This window comes from Mesocricetus auratus, unplaced genomic scaffold, assembly GCF_017639785.1.
Source record: "Mesocricetus auratus isolate SY011 unplaced genomic scaffold, BCM_Maur_2.0 Super-Scaffold_100009, whole genome shotgun sequence".
In the NCBI taxonomy this organism is placed as follows: Eukaryota; Metazoa; Chordata; class Mammalia; order Rodentia; family Cricetidae; genus Mesocricetus; species Mesocricetus auratus.
Genome location: NW_024429193.1, coordinates 14,318,469 through 14,346,464, shown reverse-complemented (window position 1 = coordinate 14,346,464; position 27,996 = coordinate 14,318,469). Strand labels below are relative to the sequence as shown.

At 46.3% G+C, this 27,996-nt stretch overlaps 1 long non-coding RNA gene across 2 annotated transcripts; it reads right to left on the bottom strand.

The window, feature by feature from the left end:
* Window positions 1-361: 361 nt before the first annotated feature.
* Window positions 362-27,420, bottom strand: LOC121142173. Of its 2 annotated transcripts, none has more exons than XR_005879150.1 (4): window positions 27,251-27,420; window positions 24,719-24,891; window positions 3,285-3,364; window positions 362-628 (listed from the first exon to the last, which is right to left on the bottom strand). It is a non-coding gene; the product is annotated as an uncharacterized LOC121142173 (long non-coding RNA). The 2 variants fall into 2 exon arrangements; XR_005879151.1 differs by lacking the exon at window positions 27,251-27,420 and adding an exon at window positions 26,905-27,037.
* Window positions 27,421-27,996: the final 576 nt, after the last annotated feature.

Below are 27,996 nucleotides of genomic sequence, written 5' to 3'. Positions count from 1 at the left end.
AGACTATTAGTTAAACGCAGGGATTGCATGGATGCCCATGCTGTTCAAAACCATTTGCCTCGGCCCGGTGCTGCCCCTTAATTTTCAGTCGCGTTAAAGCAGCACACTGAACTCACAGGGTAGATGGCTGAGCGTCTGCAGAGTCGCTAACGCGGATACAACTGGAGCGGGGAATTCTCTTCCGAAGGAGGGAAAGGGAGGGGAGAAGAGAGGAATTGGTCTGAGAGGAGCCGACTCCATTCCATTCATGCTCCCTGTTTCTGGACCAAGTTTTTAATTTAACGAGATTTCACTGGGGGTGGGAGGCGGGTCAACCCCAGAGTGTGCTCCACCTGGCGGTGCAGTTGATTTTTGAACGAACTGGACTTTATTTCAGTACAAGAGAGCAATTGTTTGGTTGCTTTTAAGCACTAGCATTCTTGGAGTTTGATGGGCAAACTAACTAAATAAATAAATAAGATCGCAGTGTGCGGGTCTCCCGGCCGCTAATTGCATCTGACCCATTATCCCCTGTAGCTCCGGTTCAAACTCTGACGCGGCTGACTTGGAGTCTGAAACGTAAATGGAAGGGCTGCCTTTGCAGGCCACCATACTGTACAGCGTCCACTCCTGGCACGCTTTCCAAGACCTGGAAGGGAGAAGACACAGATATGAGCAATTATCCCAGGACTACACAGCTGTCAGCATTTGGGGCTGGTAGACACAGCCACTGGCCCTGCCTGTGTCTGACACCAGCCAGGGGTGGGGGTGGGGGTTGACTGTCCCAGGGAACAGTGTCAGAGGTGTTCTTGGCACCCCTGGGAAGAGGCACAGAGGAGAAGACCCCTCCCACGCGCCCCTTAAAAAGCAGGTGGATTGACATACAGTTAGCGACTCTTTCGTCTGCCTCTAGCTTTATCCTCACCACCCATAAAGCGTCTTTGAAAAGAGAACAAGGTTTAGAAAGACTCTCTTTCTTTACAAAGAAAAGCTGCCCACACCTAGAAGGCTCATCCAAAAGCAATAGTCCGCACCACTCCCCAGACAGGCTCTTGTACAGGATATGAATATCCACCTTCAGCCCTGCGCGCTCTCCTCACGGCCCTCTCCCTGAGGGACTCTGCTCGGGATTTATTTAACAGTGACTTTAAAAACAACCAGGGTCAGTACTTGGAAGGGAAGCAAAAGGTCCTGAGAGGAGAGAAGGGAGAGGCTGGAGAATACTGTTGGGGGAAGCAGGACTTCTACTTCAAAAAGGCTTGGTGGGGGAGTGGGAGGCTCAGGAGCGAACTGCAGCTGGCAGAGGAATCAAGGCCCAGCTCTTGAGGCTGGGGAAGGCAGCTCTGAAAGGCAGGGACGGAGGGGAGCAGCGCCACACGCAGGACCACCTAGGTCAGAACTGGTGCTACAGCCGGACCCAAGGCGGACATCCAATCCCACCATCACACTGCCTCCTAGCTCTGCTAGTTCGCCCAATCTACCGAACTCTCCTTTCTCAGTTTACAGAACCCTCGAAGAGAGCACTCACAGGCAATAACACAGACATGGCCTCGCTGTGGGAGAATTCTGCCCTGAAACCTGGTGTGACAAATCCAAGTAATGTGATCGTGAGACTCGAGGCCAAGATTCATCTCATTCACCGAAAGCTTCTAATCACCCAGCCACAAGAAAACACGGGGCTTCCCAAGAAACACCACAAGTTCAAGCTTAAGTCAACACCATCACGGGGGTGGGGGGGCCTGGCCTCTTAGAATGCCCTCTGGCCTTTATACAGTTGACCATTTACTGGACTACGCAGTCTGCACGGCTCTGCCTATGAGACAGCCACTGGCTCCCTTTGGGTCCAGCCTGACCAAGCTCTCCTTTCTACACTTCTGAGGTCCCTGAACCACTCTGTGACAAGGACAAAACACCTTGGTATACACCAAGGTCAGCCTAAGGCAGGATCACTGCCTACCTCTGTATTTCAACCTTGTCCCGTAGATTTGAAATTCAACCTGACCTTGCTAGTTATCTTGTGATGCTCAGTTTTATACCTCGGCTTGACTAAGGGATGGATAATAATGGGAAGGCATTAGTTCTCTATGTTCTTGTGAAGCTGTTTCTAAAAAAAGATCAGTATTTGAATTGATAGACTAAGATCACCCTTGCCAACTGGTGGGCATATCCAATCCACCCGAGTACCTGAGTAGACAGAGGGGGCGGGGAGTGAGTTCCTGGCTTCTTTGCCTCCTCCCGCCCTGAGTCTCCACACACCTTCTGGGCAGTCTGGCTGGAACTAGTTCCTCCAACTCCCTTGGTTTTCAGGTCATGGTATGTGGAACAGAAATACCTCCCAGTCTTGCAGACCCAGCTTCTGAATATGCTACCTGTGAGCTGCTACCTCTCTATATATCTATACTTGCATTCTATGGATTTAGCTTCTCTGGAGAGCAAGAACTAATATGGCTGGATTTGGCCCTGGTTTATTTTCTTAATGGAAAGCCGGAAGATGGTGCTTTTGTGAGAATTGAGTTTTAATGGTCATGCCTACTTTTTTTTAATGTGACTTTGCTTATACAGCAGAGTCAACTCATCCACACTCTTAGCTCAGAGACAGAGAAACCCTGAGCTTGAAACCAGGTCTACACTGCACCTGGATACCTATATTTGCCAGTAAATAGAAGCACATGGAGTTATTAATTAGCATTTATGAGTTAATTAGCATTCATAAGTAATGTCAACACAAGATGATGAACTAAGCTAGATTGTTTGGGAAGGGGAGATGAAGGATAAAACTTCTCCCTGTACTTGGATTCATATAAATGTTACTTCCCTAGAATGGGACCCCCACCTAGGAGTCAGAAGAAGTAAACACAAACATCCAGGGAAAGGCAGTAAATTCCCTGAGTCTGAGGGTGGCCTTTCCCAAGTTTCTGGTTCTCATTACTAATCTGTTTCATATTGAGTGGATTTGAGACTCGGTTTAAAGAAAACATACAGTAGCAATATAACCATCCAAGGTGGCCGTATGTGAGTCTCCTCTGTGAAAGTCTGAAGGTGAGGGGAAATTCAGAGATCACTGCCTCGTTCCCCAGGCTTCCAGTAAGGAAAACCACATCCTAAAGTGAGTGACAGAGATGGGCCCACAAGCCTCACATTTTCTACCTCTTTTTCTGCCCTATGACTCGAGCAGTTGAGGAAACTGGCGTTACCAGATTGGGAGCCAAGAAGTCCACCTGAGTCCAGTCATTTCTCTTAAGCAGTTATCAAGTGTACCAAGAAGGTGTGTTCTGTGTCTTTGGGGCCCCAGATGTCACACTCACCCCTTTTCAGTCTTTCCATCCAGCTCATGAGCTCCGTCAATTGACATCTGTGCTTTGACCTCTCCTGCGCAGGGCAATCCCTGGAGAAGCACTGAACTTTAATGGAAGAACTCTGCACTTAAAGACTCCACCTTATTGGAGATTAAAGAGGGCTTCGGGGAGAGGGGAGGGAGAAGCAGCAGGGTGATGGGGAGGCGGAATGGTTAGCCGGTTGGCAGTCTCTAGAGGATTATCCGTTCACAGTTGGTCCATCTATGTGGAAATCTGACCATTTTCACCCAGACCCACATAACATCTGAACTAAATTTCACAGTGGTTTTAACAGATTAAAGCAAACACCTTTTAAAGGTTTTCCCACATTCAGTCCACCGCAGGTGTTCTGCTCGCCAAGGCTACTTACAGAAGGATGGTTCCAAATGTTTGCCTGCAGTACCCCCCTTCCTGGCTGTCTCACGTGGTCAGTGTTACTGAAGAAGGAAAAAGATGCTCTTGCTTCTGAAGGATAGCCTGCATCTCTCTGTCATGATGAATAGTTTCAAAGTCAGCTCTCAGGTGCAAAGCATCCCTCAAGAGTTCCTGTATGCAGTGCGCAGGTTGGTATCTTGGACTATGTTAAAGCCATATCCATGAGGGCCAGATGGGACATAAGGAAAGACCAAGTGCTAAACCATGACCGAGCTGCCATCAGAAAGGCTCAGTAATGGCACATTTCTCTAAACAAACATGTTTTTCATCATAGTAGACCCACGGTAAACTTTAATAACTCACAATTGTGCATTGTCTATGGTTGTTAGTGGAAAAACAAAGCTAAAAAGGCAAAGGCGGCCTCTGTCTCTAATTTGAGTTCATCTACATCCAATGTTGAATTGTACTTGACATTTAGTGTAAGCTTGACCACCAGCTTGTTGCAAAGTAGTTGACCATTCTTCTTGTCTCCCAAGGCATGATGACCTTAGAATTCAATGCTTTCTTTAATCTTGATTTATGTGCTCTGATTATATGACATCTTGTGCGGTTATCTGCCTTCAGAATTATCATCCAAGAGCTTAATGCATACAGTGAACTGATTCCAGGCAATGAGGCCTTTCCATTCCTCATCAGTTTTCAGGGCCTTCTGAGTTAGTGTCTCAATCTGCTGGTGTTCTGCAGCTCTGGGTATATGAGAAATTGTCAATTTCCCTATCAATAATTTGTGGAAAATGGTCAATTTTCAACCATCTATAAAAAGCCAAATAGGCATTATCGGCCGTGTGGAAGAGCCGCCAGCTTTTCTTGGCATCTGCCACAACTAAGGTTTTAGGTTGGCATAAACGCATCACGCTCTTGACATACCAACCTTCAGGTGTGGTTTTTGTGCACGTCTCATGTCATAAGAGGGTACTCAACCTTCATAAGAAATAGGAGAGGCCACTGCAAGCAGGGAAGTGGAGAACACAGGAAGCCCTCATCCCTGCCCTGCGTGACTCTGCCCTTGCCTTGAGCTCTGCTACAGCAACATCCACCTGTGAAATTTCATCACCAAAACCTTTGCTCTGCCTGGAGAAGTCCTCCGTCCAGACCTCCTCTTCGAAGGAAGGCTCAGTCATCGACTCCCACAAGTTGTCCTCTTCTGTCTTTCTCCCCAAACATGTCATACCTCTCTATCGCCGTATCTACCATTGTGTGATGTGGGGTGTCTTTCTGTACGCTGTGAATATGTGTTGCTCTCATTGGTTGATAATTAAAGCTGCTTTGGCCTATGGCAAGGCAGGATAGAGCCAGGCAGGAAATCCAAGCAGAGACACAGGAGAAGAGCCGAGTCTACAAGACACCAGCAGCCACCCAGGGAACAAAAAGCCAGAGCACCACCGGTAAACCAGGGGCCACATGGCAATACACAGATAAATATAAATGGGTTAATTTAAATGTAAGAGCTAGCTAGTAATAAGCCTGAACCATCCATCAAACATTTATAATTAATATTAAGCCTCTGAGTGATTATTTAGAAAAACTGTGGGGCCAAGCAGGACGGAAAAGCCTCCGGTTACAGTTGTGCTTAGTAATAGTCTGACTAAATTTCTTTTTTTTTTTCCACTACCAAATTCTGACTCTCCTAAAAGCAGGAGAAAACATCTTCATTCTCTTAACCATTTTTGTATTTCCCATACCAAAGGCAAAAACCTACCACACAGTAGCTACTCAAGAAATGTGCAGTGGATAATTGTCCTCAGACAGTGGGAAAGGGCTGTAGGGAGACAATGTACACCACCCGACAGTCTAATCTGGTAGACTAGACAATGAACGCCACCCGACAGTCTAATCTGGTAGACTAGAAGTAGGAATGCTGACTTAGTACCAAATAGCCAAATAGTCTGGAAAACAATGACAAGAAGCCACTAAGAGTAGCAACCTCTGTCTGACCGACTCAAGCCCTGTAGTCACAGCCCCTAGCTGCAGCTGGAGTCAGCTACATTTGCACCTAGCTTCAAGGTTGCCATTGAGATCACTATTTTGTCCTCTGATGGCAATGCCACCCTCAATCAGAATCTCTTCTAGTCTGGGCAGCTTGCCTGGTGAACCTATTTGCACCCAAAGCCCTCACCTTTGAGAGGTTGAGCTCCAGAACCTCTTCTCAGACAAGGTTTCTGTGCCTGTCCGTGTACCATGGTCTCTGTGCCTGTCCGTGTACCATCAAGCTTGTGTAAACAGACTAGCTAGAGATACCCTAGAGTTCACATGAGTGGTGAACACAGGTCCAACGGCCCTCAGTGGCTAAAAGCAGCCCTGCTTCTTCTTAGTTAAGGTCAATACCACTGCTAAAATAATGATCCCTTAGCGCTCGGCCAGTAGCCATAGCTTAGAGTCCAGCTGTGATTCTGCTGCCTCTCTTTGTGATCCAAGACCTCTAAGTCTGATAAAACAAGAACTGGTTTTTGGTCTGGCTGCCTAGAGAGGACACATGTGAGTGGGTCACAGAGGCCTTTGCATTGTGGAACAGAGGCCTCTTCATTGTCTTCAAGCAAAATTAGTATAATGTTAGTGGTTAACAGAGAGGACTGACCAACTCGTGCAGGTCCAAAGAGGGTGGGACCTGCAAACTTACTCAGATACCTCCATCTAATATGTCTTAAGGTCCTTGGAGCCTGGCCTGGCAAAAATAGTATACTCACCTAGGTTGAGCATTCAGATTCCTCTGGAACACTGCTATTGTAGAATGTCTCTGGCTCTACTATCTTAATGTCTAATTTGTCTGCCTCCTAATTATAAAAGATCAGGCTTGCTTTACATTTAATCAGTAAGGCTTTCTGGTTCCCATAATAATTGCTAAATTAATTACCTCTTTTTCTAAAGCATTTATGACCCCCTAGTAGTAGTCGCCCAGTACTATTGTCCTATTACCTAGATGTTGGATACATTCACCAGCCAGCATGCCATTCCAGCTCGGCATTCATCCGTCTCTGTCCCATGTCCCTCCAGAGATGCGGTCCTAGCTCGTGGCCAGCTGGTGTGCCCCCTTCAGATTCCATCACCATGGCATCATGCTCGGACTACGCCTGTACCAACTCTTTAGGCTGGCTTCTCTGAGAAGCTGCAGGCTTTGAATCAGATATTTGTATACAAGAAAGTTATTAGTGCGTTCTCTTAGGGACCGCTCTCTATAGAAAGGAAAACAGGAAGGAACCCAGGCGGGGCCAAGGAAGAAATTAAGCCCTGACAAAGTCAGGATAAAGGTCTCAGCTGAACTCACCAAGAGAGCCTGGTTTGAACTTAAAAGTTGCCCCAAGCCCAGGTTGGGGGACAGATCTTCATAACACCCCCCCACACCAGTTTGTGGAGACAAGCTGTCCCTGCTAAGGAGGTGTGGCATTAAGTGATGAGGCCTCATTCAGCAGAAGACAATTAGCAGAGAGGACTGGCGGGTGAGGCTGCCAGCCAGTAGCACAGACAGCAACTGGAGCAGCAAGCCCTTAATTCCCAAAGTGGGGTTAGGGTGGTACGAAGGAGGGATGGCCTTGGGTGAATCAGACATGTTCTCAGGGCCTGAGCTTCCTTATCTGTAAAATGGAAATGGGGGGAAAAAAGGCCCACCTCATAGGGTTGTCATGGAGATTAAATGGAATAATAATGCAATGCACCTTAATACAGAGCATTGTACATAATAAGCACTGTAGCCTCTTTTAGCTGTAAGAAGCTTAGGGCTTATATGGGAAGCTAAGACTAAATTATAGAGTACAATGAAAGAGTTCCTAAATTGTGGGCATTAGGAGCTTAGATGCAGGAAAATCAAGGAAGCAAAGAAGGGTTTCAAAGCAGGGATGATCAGTAAACACGAGGAGTTTGGACAGGGGCTGCAGAAGTCTTCTACATGAGACATTAGCCAGAGCAAAGGCCCCAGGAACAACATGGCATTGGCAGGGTCGTGGCGCTGTCAGTGTGGAGGCCACAGAGCATCCGATCCAGGGCTGGAAGCTTGGAGATCCATTCAGGAGCCCCTGGGAGACTGTAGCAGACCATAGCCCAGTTAAGCCCTGACGTAGTTAGAAGAGCTTCCTGAGAAATGGCAATTTGACAGGGAAGGTGGGAAGAGGAACATAGTGAGGGATGGGAGAAGAAGGAGACGGGAAGGACAGAGCAGGGAGAAATGAGACTAGAGAAAAACCATGAACAAATTGGAGAATAAAAGCCAATCCAGGAAGCCGGGCATTGTGGTTTATGCCTGTAGTTCCAACACCAGCGAGGCAGAAGCAAAGGGACCCACTGAAAAGTCTAAGCCAGCTTTGTCAAGTTTCAGGCTAGACAGGGTGAAACAATGAGACCTTGTCTCAAAACAAAACACAAACACAAGATAGGGTCAGTGAAATGGCTTAGTGGGTGAGGGTGCTTTCAGCCAAGCCAAGCAGCCTGGGTTCAATCCCCAGAAGCCACATGGGAGAGGGGAAGGGTCACCTCCAGCAAACTGTCTTCTCACATCCAATGTGAGCTATCACACACACACATATTTGAATGCAAAAAAAAAAAATTAAAGCCATTCCAGAGAGCAGAGAAACAGAGAAAGCAGGACATTAAGGAATGGTGATGTTTCTGAAGTGCTGCTTCTAAGACTGAGTGTTCAACTGGGTCACTTCTTGGGGGGAACAACATGTGTATACTTATTAAGAAGCCAGTGTGGGTTTTTTATTATTGTAAATAGTCCCAAATTAATGTCCCTTCCCAAAATGCCCACTTTTCCAACAGGTGTGATATTCTGCCATCTGTCCAACAAAAGAATCTAAATGTCACTAACTTCATAAAAACAAGGAAAGCAGCGTAACCGGCTGCTTGGGACCCTTGTTGATTCTGCAATACCTAATAATGTGTGCTTGTGAAGCACACGGGCACAAACTAAGTCATAAATGCTAATGTCTATCTCCACAGCCACCCCAATAGACAGGAGGAATGGCACTCCCTTTCCAACGGACCCACTCATTCAGCGAATATTTATTGGTTCCTACATGCTGGGCTTTGAACCTATGTAGAATTTGGCTACATGAAGTGTGATTCACACTTTTGGGGAGCCCAGCCTCTCAGCTAATCCAAGAAGCCCCCAAGAGTGGGAACTACAACTTTTCCTCCCCAAAGTCCTGGAGCATCCACAAGAGGCATTGATTTATAAATGTATGTAGACTTTTAAAGAGAATTCGATCAGCTGTAAGTCCATGCTGCTGTTATTACAGATGTTCCCTGTGAGCCATCACTGGTTAAGGGCCTCACTTCCTGGGGAAACCCCTAATCTAACTTCGTGTCTGCTCTTTTGAAAGATAAAGCGTTCGCTCATCCTCTGAACACTGAATTATGCAATTTCCACAGCACTTTGCATGTACTGGAAACAAGGTTGGGACTGAGTCTGGACCCCACACTAAGATCTGCTTTTTCCTTAGAGACTTTTGGCTTCCATGAAGATTTTTATATTGAGCAGGAAAAAAAGAATAATAATAATAATAGGATTCAGGATCTAGAAATCACTCCAAGTCAATATCCTCCTGTTAGACTGGGTTGGGTGTGGGAAAGTTCTGTTTGGCAGTTCCAAGGTCCTAACTACTAGAATATCAAATAGCCGGCCATGAAGGAGAAACAAATTGGACGATCATCATTTCTCTGACTCAGGCCTCAGAATCTCACTGTGTGGGTGTGACTCCACTCCAGAGAGTGCAGGTGGACGATCAATTAACCCTCTTAGGACTCCTAAACCTATCAGGCCTCATGGGCAAAGTCTCAGGGAGCTGGAAGGAAGATTGCCCCAAGTCTGCGCCCTGATACTGCACCATCTCCTCCCCGCCCCCCTGAGCACACCCCAAAGTAGGCACCATTAGAAAGCTAGGTTGCTTGCTCATGGAAGCCCTCCTCTGCTGGCAGAACAAAAGCCAAGTGCCAGAACTAAGGCAAGCCCCAGGATTGGAATGACACCAAAAAGGCCCAGGAAACTCAGGCCTAAACCTGTTCCTTACAACAGACAACCCATTTTCACAAATGTCAAAATTTAGGCTCCGGACACTTGCCAAGCCAGAGAACACACGAAATAAGTCACCGGCCATTTCAATTGTAGCAGTAATAATTTCTTTCCTTTTTGGTCCCTAGCATGGTTCAATGACTACATGCTCTCCTGCTCTCTGAAGAGCTTCAGACGGATGACGTTTAAACGGTAACTCTGAAGCTGATGGAAGTTGAAAGGAGGACTTGGCTTTCTTTCTTTGAAAAATATGGCTCATACTCCTTGACTGAATGTCACAAGGGAAAAAACATCTCAGAGTTTTTTTTTCCTTTTCCTTTTCTCGCAGGAGGGTGGCAGAGTCTGTCCGACACCGCCACAGTGGTACATGAAAGTTAATATTTCCAAGGCCCTGCATGGGACACCTTTCCCGGAATTCATGTTCTCCATGGGAAACTGAAATAGCACACAAGAGTTACCCTAAGTAGATTTAAATAATTAAATTCAAAAATTCTCAAACCACTTGCTGTTTCAAATTTATTTCTTTAATAACAACTCAGCCTCAGCAACAGACTGGATTAAGATTTCATTTATTCGAAATTTAAGGTATATCCAGCTCTGGGTGTTGTTTTTAAGTATTTAAGGGGAAATTTGTGCTTGGTGAAAATGAAGAGACGGCGGCATTATAAATTCATTTCCTCTATTAGAAGCAGGGCCTCGCCTGCACACTGCAGCTGTTCCAGGCGGCTGGAGGGTGAGCTTCGAGCAGGCGACCCTTTGTTTGCCCAATAGGAAAGATTGGCCAGCCCCACACCCTCCGCAAAAACTATTTCCTCCGTGGCGCCAGGCAGTTGGGCAGGATCATCTGGGGTGGTTTTCATGTGGCAGGGCCAGGCATCCTCTGGGATTCCAGGGCAACTTCTAAGGATCCATTTTCACCGTGACCTCAAACCATGCTTTGTCCCAGACCCAGAAGGCAGAGGCCACTGAGGCCTGAGCAGAGTTCACTGACCTTTGGAACAACCCTTCCTTCTGGTGCGTTCCTTCGGCAAAGCAGAACACGGCTGAGAAAGCAGGTGTTGCATCGCAGGTAACAGCCCATGGTACTTACTATTCACGCTAACAGTTTTACAAACAAGCGAGTTTCTTATACATTCATCGCCACCCCCAGGCATTCATATTCTTTTTAAGTACAGAAACCTTAATTAGATTTTGACCACAGACCCGGATTTGACTTACCCTGACAGGGTTTCCATTAGTGTAATCTGTGGGGGAATTCAGAGTTTTAACATCTGTGTGCCTGAGGCCTATCTCACATTTACTGCAAAACTCTGAAAAGCCTCCCTTGTACGGCTCTCCGTCTCCTCGCGCTCCCAATTTCACAGAAGTCATTTCAGCACCAAACAGTAATTAGCAAAGGGATGGGCCTCAGCTGACATGAATGCAATTTATTGTTTTCCACGAGGCCCTGAACCGAGCAAACAAAGAACACAGTCTAGCTGTCTGGCATTTTATTAACTTGTATTGTGTGGTGCACCTCACTGAAGGGAGATCTTCAGGAGAGACCCAGCCGTTTGTGTGCGGCAACAAGCAGACTTGGGGAGAATGTTAATTTCACTTCAATTAGGCAAGTTTTGTGGTACCTCAGCCTGCAACGCAGGACAGCCACTTTTATAATGATCCTCCATATTAACTTTATCATCGCCAGACTTTTGCATAAATGCAACCTTTCATCTTTAAAATGCCAACACTTTTTCAATTTTGGCAACCGTACAGCACTGCTAATTATTTGCTCATTATGTGTGGTTAACTGATGAATCATTAATAAATGAATGAATGGCTAATATATTTTTATGGTAATTGGAGATATAACTGATTGCAGACTTCCTTAGCTTCTCAAAATGGCACTGAATGAGCAGCGCCTGCCTAATTGTTTACAGATGATACTCATGCACTGCCCCAGCCTTTCCCACAATTGTGGTTTATCGCTGGCAAACTTTCATTGGCCCAGGGTATCAGTTTGCCTCAGATCAGTCGGGCAGAGGGGAGTGGGTGGCAATATGACCGTGCTTCCTTCATTGTGTTTCTGTCACCTAGTCCATGGATAGACTTCACGGCCATTTGCTACCTACAGGAAGGCCATGCCTAGACTGTATGTGCTTGGGTGTTGGCAAGGACACAACCTTCATGTTGCTGCGGACGTCGCTAATCAACAACACATAAAGACTGACATTCAAGCATTCACACCATCCAACCACTACTTGTCTTACTTGGTATGCAATGGGGGTGATGGCCAGTGGCTTCCCAGCCCAGCATCCTTATGGCTGAGGAGTTTAGGGACAGCCTTGGACAAAAGTCCAGAGAATAGAACCAACTGAAGCTCCTGGGCTCCGGGCTCTGACTCACCCGCCATTCCATGACTGCTCTACAGGCTCCGAGATGAGCCACTGGATTACCAAAATTATATCCATCATGCTGCAAGTCAGTCAGCACCGACAGTTTAAAGCAAGGAGTCTGTGTGTGTTGACAACTGCTGAGAAAATGAAGGATGATAGAATACTAGCCAAATAAGGCTTGTTTAGCCTCATGCAAACAGACGGAAGATCAAGTTAAAAATGCAAAGGAGATTACCAGTTCTTAATTATAATTATTTAACCAGGTGGGTAGTTTCTCCTAATGAACATTTCCATGAAAACAGAATAACTAATGACAGTCTTAAAGAAGCCTTTGTCTTTCCATGTACTAATGATCACATTTATAAATATGCAGCAAGGCCCCCGTGTACATTGCTAATGATAAGTAATTAAGCACCAAGCGTGGGAAGCCAGTGAAAAGGGTCATGGTAACGCAAGAGAGGAAATTAAAAATGCAATAAAAATAAGTTGCCTAGGAAAGATTAAATAAACTTGTGGCTTTTCCTCCTTCCAGAAGGAAAAGAATGATTTTCCCCATTCTCGAGAATCCTGTGTCAAGACACAGCTCACTGTGTCCCTTCTCATCCTAGGCTTCCCCATCAGACTCTGACGGTTTTCAGACACTGAAACCCCCGTAACCAACCCCACAAGGATGCAGGAGTCCTGACTAAAGGTGGCTGAATGCATGACTGAAATGTTCATGAGGGATCATCTCCAAACCGAGTGACTGTTGTCAAAGAACCTTTTGACGTGACCCTCGTTCTGAGGAGCCACTTGAAAGACACCAAGCCTGCCTCTCATGCAGTGTCTGAGAAAATCACTCATTCAGTCTCCCTTCAATACATCATCCCCAAATAGAGCATGAATCTGAGGCACCAAAAGAGGAAAAAAAATGGACTTTGTGAAAAATTACAAAGTTGGTTGTAGGACTTCTGTTTGGGGACCGAATTGGAATGCCAGCATTTCCTTCAAGCATTAAAGACACACCAAATGAGTAAGTGGCCTTCTTGGCAGAAGAAAAGAGGCTTATATTTGGATCTCCAAAGCTCTTAAATAAGGGCAATTTTGACTCTTTTTTTAAAGTGTCTTCGTAAAGCTCCCAAGCCACTGAGGATTTTTTTTTCCTTACAAACATTTTAGACTCCTTGATCTCAAGCCTCTCAAGACCTCGAATTCCCTAACTGTTCTGCCTGGTTAATCCCTTGGTGGAGGAATCTCCTCTGAGGCCGCATCCTCGGGTTAATAAGAAGTCAACAGCAGCTCGCAAACATCCAAACTTCGGTGTATGCTTGAAGGGGGATGGTTTCTCTCTCTCTCTCTCTCTCTCTCTCTCTCTCTCTCTCTCTCTCTCTCTCTCTCTCTCTCTCTCTCTCTCTCTCTCTCTCTCTCTCTCTCTCTCTCTCTCTCTCTCCCTCTCTCCCTCTCTCCATTCCTTCCTTCCCTCTCCCCCCTCCCTCTCAACAAGTTCTAAGAAACAAGTTCTAAGGCAAAAATCCAGGGCTTGGCTGTTTCTGTCTTAAGATTCCTTGTGAAAGCAAATGAGTCGTTTTCGGTTACATAAAATCTTCAGCAAGGCCACACTTCTTTTGTTATCAGGTCGTGGTCATCTGCACAAAGCCGACTGCACTGTGGGAAAGGCCATTTAGTACCTGACGTTCTAACAACCTGGAAGACTAGGGAGCTCAAGGCCCTGGCTCCCAGGCGGTGCCTCCCCAGGGCAGAGCCCTCCCAACCGCGCAGCCGGTCCAAGGGCCACTCTGCGAGCTTATCCTGACCCCCAGTGGCCGGCAGTGTCATCCTTCCGGCCCACACCGCGTTCCCTTCGGGCCAGCACCGCCCTAAGGCTCCTTAGATCCCAGCTTTAATTGACAATTAAAACAAACTCCAGTTCTCACAGGCATCAGCCGAGTGAAATTTCGCAACTTGGAAGTTTCACAATTCAATTCCCTTGAAGCAAAACCGACAGTTTCCCTGAGGTTTCACGCACACCTCGCCATTTGTTGTTTAACTTCCCCCTCAAGTTTCTCTCTCCACCCTCCACCCCACACTTTTATTTTCGAGTCAGTCGTGGAAACAGTTTAATTATGTTTCCGGGGTCCTGCATCCGCTCTGCCCCGATGCTGAGTCAGCGTTCCTTGGAGCCCCGGGAGGAGTGTGTTTATTAACTGTATTAACAGCATAGTGGGGGTTCCAGGGACCACCCCATGCCCAGGGAGTCATTAATGGCTTCTGCCCACCTCTTGCGGGCTCAGGCCATCCACAGGATGCAGTCAGCAAGCCTGCCTGACCCGGGTGTGGCAGGGCTGGCTCTGTATCCATCTAGCAATTGAATACGGGGCACCCGGTGGAGTGTGGTGAGCTCCAGATACTGCCACACTCAAGGGTTAATATAAGTATGTCCCAAATACAGCCTGAGATAAATTTATACTAAAAAAGTATTGGCGGTTTGTCTGAAACTCACATTTTGGGCCCTCTCTATTTTATTAGGTAACCCTACTAGCAGACAAAGGAGAGGCTGGCTTTTACCAGTTCTGAAGCTCAGATCTGTGGATGGATCGGAGGGCCAGGCTCCTCTGAGAATTACTGAGAACTTGCCTTTTTTAAGTAAGGAAATGTAGTGTAGATTACTGGATGCCCTGAAGGGACTCAGTCCCTTCCTACAGTGGTGTAGGAGTGAACCCCACAAAGCTATCCGCCCAACAGGGCGGGGTCAAGGTAGAGATAAAAGGAAGTGAAAGGAAAAGGGCCTTCCCTTTTCAAAGGAAAAGGGGCTTCCCTTTTCTCCTGGAAGCCAGCCATGCTTCTAACTCCTGGTCTGTGCGACTCTCTCTCTCTCTCTCTCTGTGGTAAATAAATATATTGTTTTCCCTATATAGCTTCGAGTATCGTTATACAGTGGTGTTCACTATCATTTTCCCACCAGCAGTGACTCCTATCACCTTGTCCTGAGGACTTCCATACCCACAACCAAATCTCCAGTCTTCAGATGTTTTCCTACCACAGAAGTTAAAGCGAAAGTTAAAGCTAGCACAACTGCTTTTAGGGGCAACAGATTAATTGCAGCAGGATCATCAAGAGGTCCAATCAGCTATATTTTGTATGTGTTAATATGAAAAATATTTTTAAAGCAAATTTTGAATTACAGTTATCATTTAGGGAAAAAAAAACAACGCAGGCCTACGGCTTAGGGAACACTGTACAGATCTGTTACCGACAGCTCTGCAAGTATATCAGTTAAACCAAATGTTAAATGGAAAATATTTGGCGGGATTTAAAATTAGACCTGCACACATTACTTACAGATGTTTCCATGTAAGACATGAAATTGAAGCACACCAAATCATAAACCCCACAATGGTGTATTTTTTTATAACCCGAGTTGATTTTTATTATATAAGTAGCCATATGAAGAAGGTATTGCATACTGCTTAAATTAAATATGGAGGAATGGAGTCAGCAGTGTCCCTTTACAGCATATGGCCCAGCAAATCACATTACAAGGCTTTCCACATCTCATTAACTGCAATGAGTACAGTGCGTTTCCTAATAGGTCACGTCGTTCTCATGTGAGTGGTGAGCGGTGACTTACTGTAAGAGCCCACGGATGACCCTTGTGCTGAAATTAAGAGGTCATCTAAAATGGGCAGGGCCACCTGGTCAGGGCCGATCATGACATTTCCTCGTTATTGTTTTAGTTGGCGTGTGCCCCGACTGAAAAAAAAATGCCTTTGATAATTTCACTGACAGCAAATAACCCACACACTGTTATTTAATGAGTTCAGGCAGGATTAGCTGACAATAAGGAATATAGTGAAGTGTTTTGATTAGAGCAGTGCCCCTCCCGTGGGGGTGGGGGAGAGAAACCCCTCATAGCAGTGCTGAAGCCACCCACCCTTGTGATGGTCCTGCAGGTGAACAGGCAGGAGGTGCCACAGAGCCCCGGGCTGGCAGAGACAGTGCCTTGGGGCTGCAAATGGTGAAAGGCGAAATCCAGCTGGAACCCACACTCAGATGTCTGGTTCCTCTTTTGCACAACAAGAAAAAGAAATACTTCTACAATTGCTCATCATGTGGCCTTTGGTTGAGATGAATTACCAATTTACAACCTCTTGTGTTTGGAAGAAGCAAACTGTGCTCTTTTGAGGCAAGAATCGGGAACCTAAAATCATTCAAGCTTTCTTGTTTATAAGGCCAGAACGAGGCCAAAAATCCATTTCCCCCTCTGCTCTGAGCCCTTTCAATGGGGAGTTAGTTTGTCACCATCTGCACTAATAGATATGGACTGGTGTGTGAGGAAACACACACACAGAGGGAAAGGGAGGAGGGAAAGGGTTTTAAATGGTTGCAAATTGCTCTCCTGCTGAGATAGCAGCAGTGCGCACTGAGCCTCAGTCGTCAGGCATTAAGAATGGGCCTTTGGCTTCTTCTCACACAGCTGCAAGGGAAGGGTGCTATTCTGAACCGCCACAGAGAAAAGAGGTTCGTTGTTCTTGGGGGAGACCAGCTCTCTAGCTGTGTCTTGCGTGGAAGCACTTGCTCATAGCTCCAAGCTTGAGAACAATGCGGGACAGTCAGCAGACCAGCTAGGTGGCACCTGGACCACTAAAGCCCTGAGATGAGGATTCCTAAGCCCCAACATGCAGCAGAAACCAAGGACATCAAGGAGGGAAGAGCCGACGATGAGTTTTAGACAGCTGTGCGTAAGGCCAAAGTGAGTTTCCCTAGAGGACCTGGAAACTTAAGACAGGCCATTGGGCACAAGCAGTCACGGAAAAGAGCTGTCTCTCTTGGAAAGACAAAGTCTCTCGCTCTCTCTCTCTCTCTCTCTCTCTCTCTCTCTCTCTCTCTCTCTCTCTCTCTCTCTCTCTCTCGCTCTCTCTCTCTCTCTCTCTCATACACACACACACACACACACACACACACACACACACACACAAGCCCCTAGACTAGGATGTTACTGGGTCCAGTAGAGAGGATAGCATAGGAAAAATTAATCTAGCATAGCACATAGCCAACTATCCAATAGTAACTGAGTCTATCAACACTCAGAGGTCTCATCCCAGAGGGAAAGAAGCAACTCTATTCTCGGAATAATGTAATATGCAATTGTGGGATCTTCAAAGAGACCATCCAGTAAAACAGGGGAGAATAGCAGCTGCAGTGAGTGGTGTGCCCGGGACATCAAAAGTACACTTAGAAAGTTTTAAGGCTCGTAGACAGGCCTCTGGCTGGAATGTCTTCAAAGACATTTTCAGCAGAAAACAACCTGACCCAAAACAGGGTTCGCTCAAGTGGGAAGAACAAAGACTCTGGCGAGCAAGAGAGAATGAGAAGCATCCTGGCCACATGGACAGAGACAGCGCCTTTGGCTGCTGGATCCAGGCAGCAGGAGGTCAGGCTTAGGAAACCAAGGTCCGCAAGGGGCCTGAAGAGGAGTGATGCTTATACATCACCCATGGGAGAAGGTGGGTGTCCAGGTGATTAAGTAGAGATGGGGGTCTAGGTGATCAAATAGATAACTGATCTCCTGGGAGAGGGAATTGCTCATTCCCACCCAGGGAAACATTTTAGCTCCTCAAAACAGGAAGCTAGGTGAGAATCCTCATGGCCTAGTCACCTGTCAGTGTACTTGGACCCACTAAGCCATAGACTGTGGTTATGCCTGTGGGATCTAGAAAAGGGCAATGACTAGACATTGCTGGATAACAATCACAGACTAAACTGCACACAGCCTTGGGAGTGTTGTCAAGATTTTCTCCACATGCCCTTCATCTCAGGTTGTGAAGAAGACCCACATAACTGAGTAAAAGCGCATAAGTCAAGTGTTTTAATTAGAGCAATTACCTTTTGTGAACTAGACCGTTATCACCCTACAATGCTGGGGCAGCTGAGGCGATGCCCATCACACTCATAAGGGGCATGTATTGGGGATGCAGCTTACCTGTTTTACAGTGACATCCTTGTCTCTCAAGTGTCTGGGATGGGCCGTCTGCCTGCCTCATAGGTGCAGTCAACTTGACCTTCCTAAAAGGGGTGTGCAGAATCCTTTGGACACACAGCTACTCATGACCATGCTTGGAATTAGAGCTTGTCTTTTAACAAAATCTAAGCTGAGTGTGGTGCATACATACACCTTTAACCCCTGCTCTCAGGAGACAGAGGCAGGTGGATCTCTCTGAGTTTGAGATCAGCCTAGTCTACAGAGTGAGTTCTAGAACATCCAGCACTCTATAGAAAAGACCCTGCTTCAAACAAAACAAAATGAAACAAACAAAATAAATAAAAATGTTTATTTTTAATGGCTTTAATGACACCAAAGTGGCTCTTCAACCGGAGGAGCGCCTCGCCCAAAGAAACAGGTGGCAGATCTCTCTCCTCTCCCATCTGCCCCCTTTTCCTTCTCTCTCCCCTCCTTCCTTATTTCTTTTATCTTTCAAATATCCACCCCAGTGGTACTCAGGTAAGTAGGAGATTCTTTACTCGGAATTCTTGGCTCCTAAGTCTGGCATATGAGAAGGACCATAAGAAGACTTCTTGTTGAAGAAATAAAGACTTCCAGTGAATGCTGAAGGTTGGTTGTGGGGGTGGCTTGTGGTTCAGTGGTAAAATGCATGCTTTTCACATGTGAGACCCTGGGTTCAATCCGTAGCATGAAATAATAATAATAATAATAATAATAATAATAATAATAATAATAATAACCAAGGGCTTGAGGTACAGAGATGGCTCAGTGGTTAAGAGCACTGGTTGCTTTAGCAAAGGAAACCAGGTTCAGTTCCTGGCACCTTCCAGACTTCTGTAACTGTAGTTCCATGAGATCTGAACCTTCTCCTGGCCTCCACAGGCACAGGCAAGCACATGCACATGCTGCACTTACATGCAGGCAGGCAAAGCAGTCATGCACATAAAAAAAAAAAACATTTTGGAACGTTTTAGAGCAATTCTGATTTTGTATAGGCGGGGTAGGAGGTTTATCTTCCATCACAGCTGCCTGAGATTAATAGTAGACACTTTTCATCTATTTATCCAAAGTGGACCAAGCCCAATTCAGAAGGCCAACATATCCTCATGCAGGAAAATGATGTGAACGCTAGAGGACTAGAGGAGTAAGAAAACGGTTTACGTCTAAGAAGCCACTCCTGTCCCTGCCCCCTCTGCTTCCCACCCTCCCAAATGCTTCCTCTCCTTCTTACTGCTGCTGCTTTGCAGTCAACCTTGACTCCGGAAGTCCCCATCCAAGCCCCCACTCACCCCACCTCATGCCAAGAGCACTCAGTCCGTGCAGTCCACGTTGCTGTCTGCTCTTCCTTTGACACTCCCTTGCTGGCTCTAGGAAACCCTCACGATACTCTATTCTCAAACCTGCAGCTTGCCAAAGTCCCTAACATATGCTCTGGTTGAATATTGGGAAACTCAACAATCATTTACAAGCAAAGATTGACAAGTCTTAGAGGTTGGAAGGGAATCACAGAATTTGACAGTTTTTTAAATATTTCTCTAGCTAGTGACAACATTGTAAACTTCAGCTTCTTTGTCTGCAAAATGAGGGTCAGGAGCTTCACTCTATTGTTCTAGAAGTTCCAGGCTTAGCCAAGGTCATACAGAAATCTAACCGTAGAACCCACTCCCTTTATAAGGCTATACTCTTTGTCCTATAATGTGGTGATCATGTATACAAGCCAAGATGACCTCCTGGATCCCTTTCCTTACTCTAAGTGTGTAGCAATTTGAAGACAAAGAGCAAAATCTTGCCTCTCCATGGCCTTTGTTATATTTTCTTAATGTGTATAAGAGTTTCGCTGCATGTATGTATGTGTGCCACATGCATGTCCAGTGCCTGAGGAGGCCATAAGAGATCCCCTTAAATTAGAGTTACATGTTGCTATGCCACCATCTGGGTTCTGGGAACCAAACTCAGATGGTACATAGGAGCAGCAAGTGTTCTTAACCACTCAGGTATCTCCCCAGCAACTGCCTCAATGTTCTTTAATATTTATAGAGTACTTAAGTACCAACACTATCTTATCATCTCTCTACCCTTCCTTCTCTTTATATCTTTTTTGGGGGGTTTCAAGACAGGGTTTCTCTGTATTGTTTTGGAGGGTGTCTTGGAACTCACTCTGTAGACGAGGCTGGCCTCGAACTCACAGAGATCTGCCTGCCTCTGCCTCCCGAATGCTGGGATTAAAGGCGTGAGCCACCAACGCCCGGCTCCTTCTCTTTATATCTTAAGCAATGAAGATACCTAGCAACTGCTTTTGAGTGGGTAAATGAATGAATGAATGAATGAATGAATGAAGAACTTCTGAATTTGTGTATTGTGGTTTGAATGATAATGGCCCCCATAGGCTCATATATTTGTATGTTTGGTTCCCAGATGGTGGGCTGCTTAGGGAAGATTAGGGGGTGTGGCCTTGATGAAGGAGGTGTGCTCTGAGGTATCAAAAGCCCATGCCATCTCCAGTCTCTCTCTACCTCTATCTTGAGATGTTTCAGATAAGATATAAGTTATAAGATGTAAGCTACTGCTCCAGCACCATGCCTGCCTGCCTGCTGCCATGATCTTCTCCACGATGGAAGCAAACTCACTCTCTGGAACTGTAAGCAAGCCCCCAATTAAATGTTTTCTTTTATAAGTTGTGGTCATGGTCTCCTCACAGCAAAAGAACAGTAACTAAGACGCTGTGTTTTCACAATCAGCTGAGTTCACTAATGGACTAAAATGGAAGGTCCAAACACCCAACAAAGTTAGGCCCACTAGATGTGCTTCCTTACATTACTTTATGGTTCCATGTCCTCATCTGTGAGGTGGAGATAAAATAGTATCTACTGCATAGGGAAGTTCCTTATCCACTTAACCAGAATTAGATGAAAGAATCTATAGAGAGAATAGATAACCACTCATAGAAAATGCCTAATAAACACCAGAGGTTGCTATTCTACGCGTGGACCAGTGTGGCCTTCATTCTACATTTTTGTTTGGCTTGTTGATTTCCCAGGATGACTGGTAACCCTGCGGGACTGAGAACCAGGTCTGTCTCAGTCTCATCTCCAGCATGATGGTCCATGAGGTGATGGATGGTCAAGAACCATGCAGATGCTTCTCTATGGGAGTAAAAGCAAGTGCAGTGTGAGGCCTCGAGCTGTTCAGATGAGACAGGGACTGCTCACTCATCCTGGTGGTCGAAAGAATGTCCGCAACCCTTGGGTTCCTTTTGTTATCCCTTGGGCTTGTAATCCCATATCGAGTTACAACAAATGACACGTGAGCCTGTTGATCTGGTCCACGCCTTTAAACCCAGCACTTGGATGGCAGAGGCGGGCAGATCTCTGTGAGTTCAAGGCCAGTATAACCTATATTGTGAGCTTCAGGACAACCACAGCTACATAGTGAGACCCTGTCATGAAAAACAAAACAACATAAAAAAAGAACAAATCCTAGCACTCGGAAAGCAGGTGAATCTCTGAGTTCAAGGCCAGCCTGGTCTACAGAGCAAGTTCCAGGACAGTCAGGGCTACACAGAGAAACCCTGTCTCAAAAGAAGGAGGAGGAAAATGAGGAGGAGGTGAAATGACATCAGGAGCCCATTAACAAAGTGATTACAGCAAGACCCCAAACTAGCAGCGTGGCTTTGAGTCCTGTCCCACAACACAGCACAGTGCCATCTAACACGGATGCCTCTGCTTCCATCTGTGAGGTAGAATAAGTATAGCACCTACCTTAGAAGGGTCTTAGGAAGAAGTTCCTAGTGTTAGCTAAAAGTCAGCTGCTCATTGAACCATCAAGATAGTTCAGCAAGTAAAGGTGCTTGCCACCAAGTCCAGTGACCTTAAATGAATCCCAAAAATCCACATGATGAAAGAAAATTGACCCCTGACCTCCACACACACACAGAAAACATGAAACCTGAGACTGAAAACACATGTGTGGTCATAGGAAAACACTCGTCACTAATACAGACAAGCAATTGGTGGCTGGAAGGCAGTGTTCAAAATAAGTACAATGTCACTCCATGTAAATCTACAGCTGAGATATTTTTGCTTTGCTTAGTCAAAGTCACACTAAGGACAATGGATGACAAGTACGGATTACCACAAGGTCTGATTTGCACAATTCACATGCCCATTGCCACCAGCTCCCCCCAGGAATCCTGCCCCTGAGTTCAACAGCAACACCCTCAGTGCCACCCACATCACTTCTTGGGTGATGCTGGAGCAGGGAACTGCTCTCACCTCCCGATAGGCTCCTGTTTGTCACACACCTGCCAAGGACACGCCACAGATGAGGCAAACATCTCCCCCTATGGCAACCATTCTCTATTTTGCTGTCAGGTCTTCAAACAGAAGCCCAATGCCAACTGTCTTTCCCTGGACCTGACTGCAGCCGGGTTCCTCGACTGTTGAAGAGGGCAGCACAGCAGACCTCTCCCAAGTCCCCACCCACTGAGCCTATGTAGACACAGCAGGAAGTGAGGGAAACAACTGTACTATTGAGTGGTGAAGTCAGCTCTGGGAAGATGTGGGCTTCTTTCTCTACCTTCAGGAAAAGGCGGCTAGTCCCATAGCAACATAAGTGAAGCAAAGATGGCGGTGAGCTTTGGACCTCCTCCTCTAGACTCTATTTCACCACAATGGCGTTTCCTGCCACAACCCAAAGCAGTGAGGTGTCCTGAAGCCACTACAGTTAGCCACAGATTAATTTACAAATTATTCATTAGCCTCCTTGCCACTATCTACCCATCGGAAGGTTAGATGCTGTCACTGTCTTATAGTTCCTTTTCTTTTTTTTCTGTTTTTTTGTTTTTTGTTTTGTTTTGTTTTTACGAGACAGGGTTTCTCTGTATTGTTTTGGAGGCTATCAGTCCAGCCCAGCCTCGAACCCACAGAGATCCGCCTGCCTCTGCCTCCCAAGTGCAGGGATTAAAGGCGTGTGCCACCACCGCCCGGTTTTTATAGTTCCTTTTCAAGGGGCTGAAATCCAAATCTCCTTGTGAATGGCTCTTATTTCACCTGTTACGAGTGTGCCCCGTGGTTTGCTATCATGGTTCTTTACTCTAGTTTTTGCTTAAGCTGTCTATCCTGTTGGTTTAAATGCATCCATTTCGACATTGAAAACTCTATGCTCCATGCAGGAGGGGGGAAAAAAGCCTGCCATGGCTCTCCACAGCAGCCAGCGTTGTGTCTGTCGTACATCAAGATCCTTTGCTGTTTAACATCCATCCAAGCACACAAACCAAAACAGGTCCCCGAAAATACCTCACAAATAGATCAAATTTGCTTGCAATGCAAGGTTCTTGAGTAAAACACGGGTGTGCCTACTTAAGTAATTCTAGTAAGATATTAGTATAATGAAGTTTATTCCCTGGGGACAGCCAAGTTGTCTCATAGTGACTGAGGCATGAACACATATGCAGATGCTTATCCACCAACAAAGTTAGAGACCCTGATATCAGGAAGGGACCAGAAAGGATGCAGAAGGTGACAACCCAGTGTATTGTTCCTAGATAGAGCAACATCCTAACCCAGTGTATTGTTCTACATAGAGCAACATCCTTCACTGCCTGTGCGATCATCGTCTGACCTAAGTGGGCATATTCTATCCATGTAAAGTACAATTTTTTTGTTTTGTTTTTTGAGACACAGTTTCTGTGCAGCTTTGGGGCCTGTCCTGGAACTCACTCTCTAGACCAGATTGTCCTCAAAATCACGGAGTTCTGCCTGTCTCTGCCTCCCAAGTGCTAGGATTAAAGGTGTGCACCACCACCGCCTGGCTGTAAAGTACAATTTTTTTAAAGACCTTAGAAATTCATGTAAGTACATGTGCATGTGTTCATCAGTGCCCACAGAGGCCAGAAAAGAATGTCAGAACCCCTGGAGCTGGAGTCACAGGCAGTTATGAAGCACCCAATGTGCGTGGTGCGGGGAACTGAACTCTGCTCCTCTGCAGGAGCAGCAGGCACTTTTAACCACTGAGCCATCTCTCCAGCCCCACAAAATGCAATTTAAGAAATTGCCTTTTAAAAGAGGCATCCTTCTTTCAATGAGCTAAGAAACAATATAAAAACTGAATTCCAAATTCTTCACGGCCTTCCCACACTGAAGAGAGGTAAGGGAAGGGTGCTGGAATGTGCTGTATTTGTGGCGCAGCTCCTGTGGAACACAAGACAGGCACAAACCTCTTGAAGCGGTCGGAGTCCAAGGTAAGCTGCCTCACAAACACTCAGCCAATAATAAAATGTTTTGAAAAGCACTTAAGCTTAATGGGTTGAGGTGTTAACTCTGTGGAAGCGTCTGTTACTATGGAGAGGGACTTTTTGACAGCACAATGATGCCACAGGCCAGAAAAGAAATGCCATTAGGAAGAGTCACACCACACAGAGCAAACACACAACCAAGAAGCCCTGGGTATGTGACAACAACCCTGTCAAGCCTAGGAAGATAATGAAGGGACCAGGGACCTCCAGTTAGTACCAGGATGGTCTTTGCATTCCAAGATGCCTTGCAGGTTTCATCAGGCTTCCTGACTCCCTGAGGTCCCCAGGCCTGTTTCAGACCAGTCCTCTAGGCCAACTCACCATTTCTCGTACTTTCAGCCCCTTCCTAGCTGTCGGGTCAGATACGCCAGCGATGAGGTCCAGGCCTTCTACAGTGTGCAGGCTTGTGTGGGTTGTCGGTCTTCACTGCACATGCTGCCAGGATCTCTGGCTCATGGCACGTTATAGAGATAGCATCAGGACCAGGCTGCATCCTGTAAAAAGAGATGACTCAGTTTTCCCTTGTCTTAAATGGGCAGCCTCCGGTAGTGAAGGATCCCAGTCTCCTGACTCCCTCTGGTCCTGCCACACCCTAAATGTTCATGTTCTATTACCCAGAGCCATCTGTCAGTCCCCCTTTGGGGCAGTACACCAAGGAGAAGACTAGTTCATGCTAACACCGTTTGACACACGCAATGGTGTCAAACTAATGTCAATGACACACGCAATGGTGTCAAACACTAATGGTCTTCTACGGTGTGAGACACTGGGAGGGGCCAAGATGTCAGCCAGCTAAGTGTCTTTGACCCATATTGTTTGGTTGTCGGAACTACTGCTCAGCAACCATTTAATACTTTGAAATCCATTCCTCATCAGAAGCACTGAGTCTCGCGCCGAGACTTATGTTTCTTAAAACAGATCTCATGTTCTTTCTTAAGGAAAGAACTAAACAGACCTCTGTCCCCTCGTGGAGATGAAGGGTCTAGGATCTGGTTTTGATTTATTTACACACATCCATGTAAGATACTGGCTTAGTTTCCTTTTCCATTGTTGTGATGACAATACCCTGATGAATGCAAAAGGAGGGTGGACTTGTTTTGGTTCATGTTCTACTTCTTTGCTGTCAGGGAAGCCACAGCAGCAAGGGATGTAGGGAGTTGTTCTCATTGCACCCACACACAAGAAGCAGAGAGTTACACTGCTAGCTCTCAGCTCACTTTCTCCATTTTGTACAATCTAAGATCCCCCCGGCCTAGGGAATGGTAACACCCACAGTGGGCAGGTCTTCCCATCTCAATTAAAGCAGTCAAGCATGCCCAGAGGCCTCTTTCCCAGGCAATTCTAGATTATGTCAAATTGATAACACAATAATCACAGTTTATTTCTCTCCCTATAGTCCCTGTAGGAGTGCCTTGCTAATAAAACTCTTTAATTCATTAAAAGGGGATGAGAGGGGCTAGGGAGATGGCTCAGTGCTTGCTACAAAAACATGATGATCTGATCTGATCCCTGGAGCTGTGTGAAAACCTATTACCAGGCAGGCACTCGTGGTGATCCCAGTATCAGAAAGACAGAGACAGGGAGATACTTAGGTCTTATTGAGCAGCCAATTCAGGCTAATAAGTGAGCTCCAGGTCTCAATAAGGGACACTGTTTCAAAAAAACAAGGCCATGCCAAGCATGGTGACATGCGCCTTTATCCCCAGCACTTGGAGACAGGGGCAAGTAGATTTCAGGTCTATGTAATGAGTTCTAGGCCAATTGGGGCTACATAGTGAGACTCTGTCTCAAAAATAAAACAAAACAAAAGGAGATGAAGGCTGTTAGGTTAAGTGGATTAAACTGTGCTACTCACACAGATAAAGATAGAGAGAAAGTAAATAATGTCTGTCCTTGACCCTAAAAGAACTTCTGATTAAGCATGACACCTAGGCCCTCCTAAGATCTGTGCTCTATGAGAGAGCAGGCTAGGTCCTTTACTGATGTCTTCAGGACCCACACAGGTGCCTGGGATAAATGAGAGGGGTCAACTCTCATGGCAGAGTGAAATCAAATACCTTGGGTTGGGCTCCAAGTCTTCTTCTGCCTAGAGGAATGAGGGTGGAGCTGGTCTCTGAGCTATTTCCCCACCTTAAAGTACAGTACGAGTAATGTGTACTCAGTGTTAAATGGCAGACATCATTCATGAGAAAGTGTTGCATAGACTGTAGGTGTGTTCCTCCACGCCTACCTCATTCTTGGGCCTCTAAGAGAACCTCTTCGTAGCTTTTGAATAAGGACTTTTGCTTTCACTTGGCTCTGGACCCCAGTAACCAGCTGTGACTGCCAGAGTGGTTGAGGTTAAGCCATGGCACTCTGTGACTCCTTAGCATTTTCCTATAATTGTGCGTGCCAGTCTGGCCTCAAACTAACGGTGCCACTGAGCATTTCTAGGCGGGTCCTCAGCCCTTCTCATCTGACACAGAATGGTTCCCTCCACCTTCCCGTCCTTTCCTGCTCGTCCTTACCCTCCTCCTCACATCTTGAAGCATGAGGCAGCTCCTCAACACACCTGCCCCTCTACGCCCCTTGTCCTCCATATTCTTTCTTCTACTACCCTTCACATCCCCCACTTAGTTGGACATCAGTGCAAGCTTCACTTTCCCATGGCCCTTGTCATTGTGTCCTATGCCCTCAAATGTTGTTGCCCGGCCTCCCCATCAGACTATGACCTCGGATGCTCTTGTCTGACCTCACCATCAGACTATGACCTCAGATGCTCTTGTCTGGCATCACCATCAGACTGTGACCTTGGATGCTCTTGACCCACCTCCCCATCAGACCATAGCCTCAAATGTTGTTGCCTGGCCTCACCATGAGACTATGACCTTGGATGCTCTTGTCTGGCCTCACCATCAGACTATGACCTCAGATGCTCTTGTCCAGCTCACCATCAGACTATGACCTCAGATGCTCTTGTCCGGCCTGACCATCAGACTATGACCTCAGATGTTCTTGACCAGCCTCACCATCAGACTGTGACCTTGGATGCTCTTGTCCCACCTCACCATCAGACTATGACCTCAGATGATCTTGTCCAGCCTGACCATCAGACTATGACCTTGGATTCTCTTGTCTGGCCTCACCATCAGACTATGACCTCGGATGCTCTTGTCCGGCCTCACCATCAGACTCACTCACAGTAGACTTGACCACAGGACACCTGTGAACCCATCTCTATTCCTAGTTCGAGGCAGAGGATCCAGTGCTTTCTATGGGACCCAGATTCCTCTCTCAGCTGAGTGTGCTGACTTTCTGTCCATGCCCATCCCTGCACAGCTCGTGCGATGCTCTGAATCAGAAAGGAGTTCAAGTTGTCCTGGCAGAGCAGGGTCTACAACTGAGATGCCCAAGTCAAGATTTTAAACCTACTGTGTGAATCACTTGCTTCCTGATCCATGATGACTCACTGGCTTTGATTCATTGGGTTGCTTATTACTAATACAGCTGATATCCCAGGAAAAGAACAGCAAAACAGCAAAGAGCAACACAGCAAAGCCCCCAGACTAGTTTCCTTAGGAGGATAAACTTGTCTTTCCCTTCAACACGCTCATGAAGCT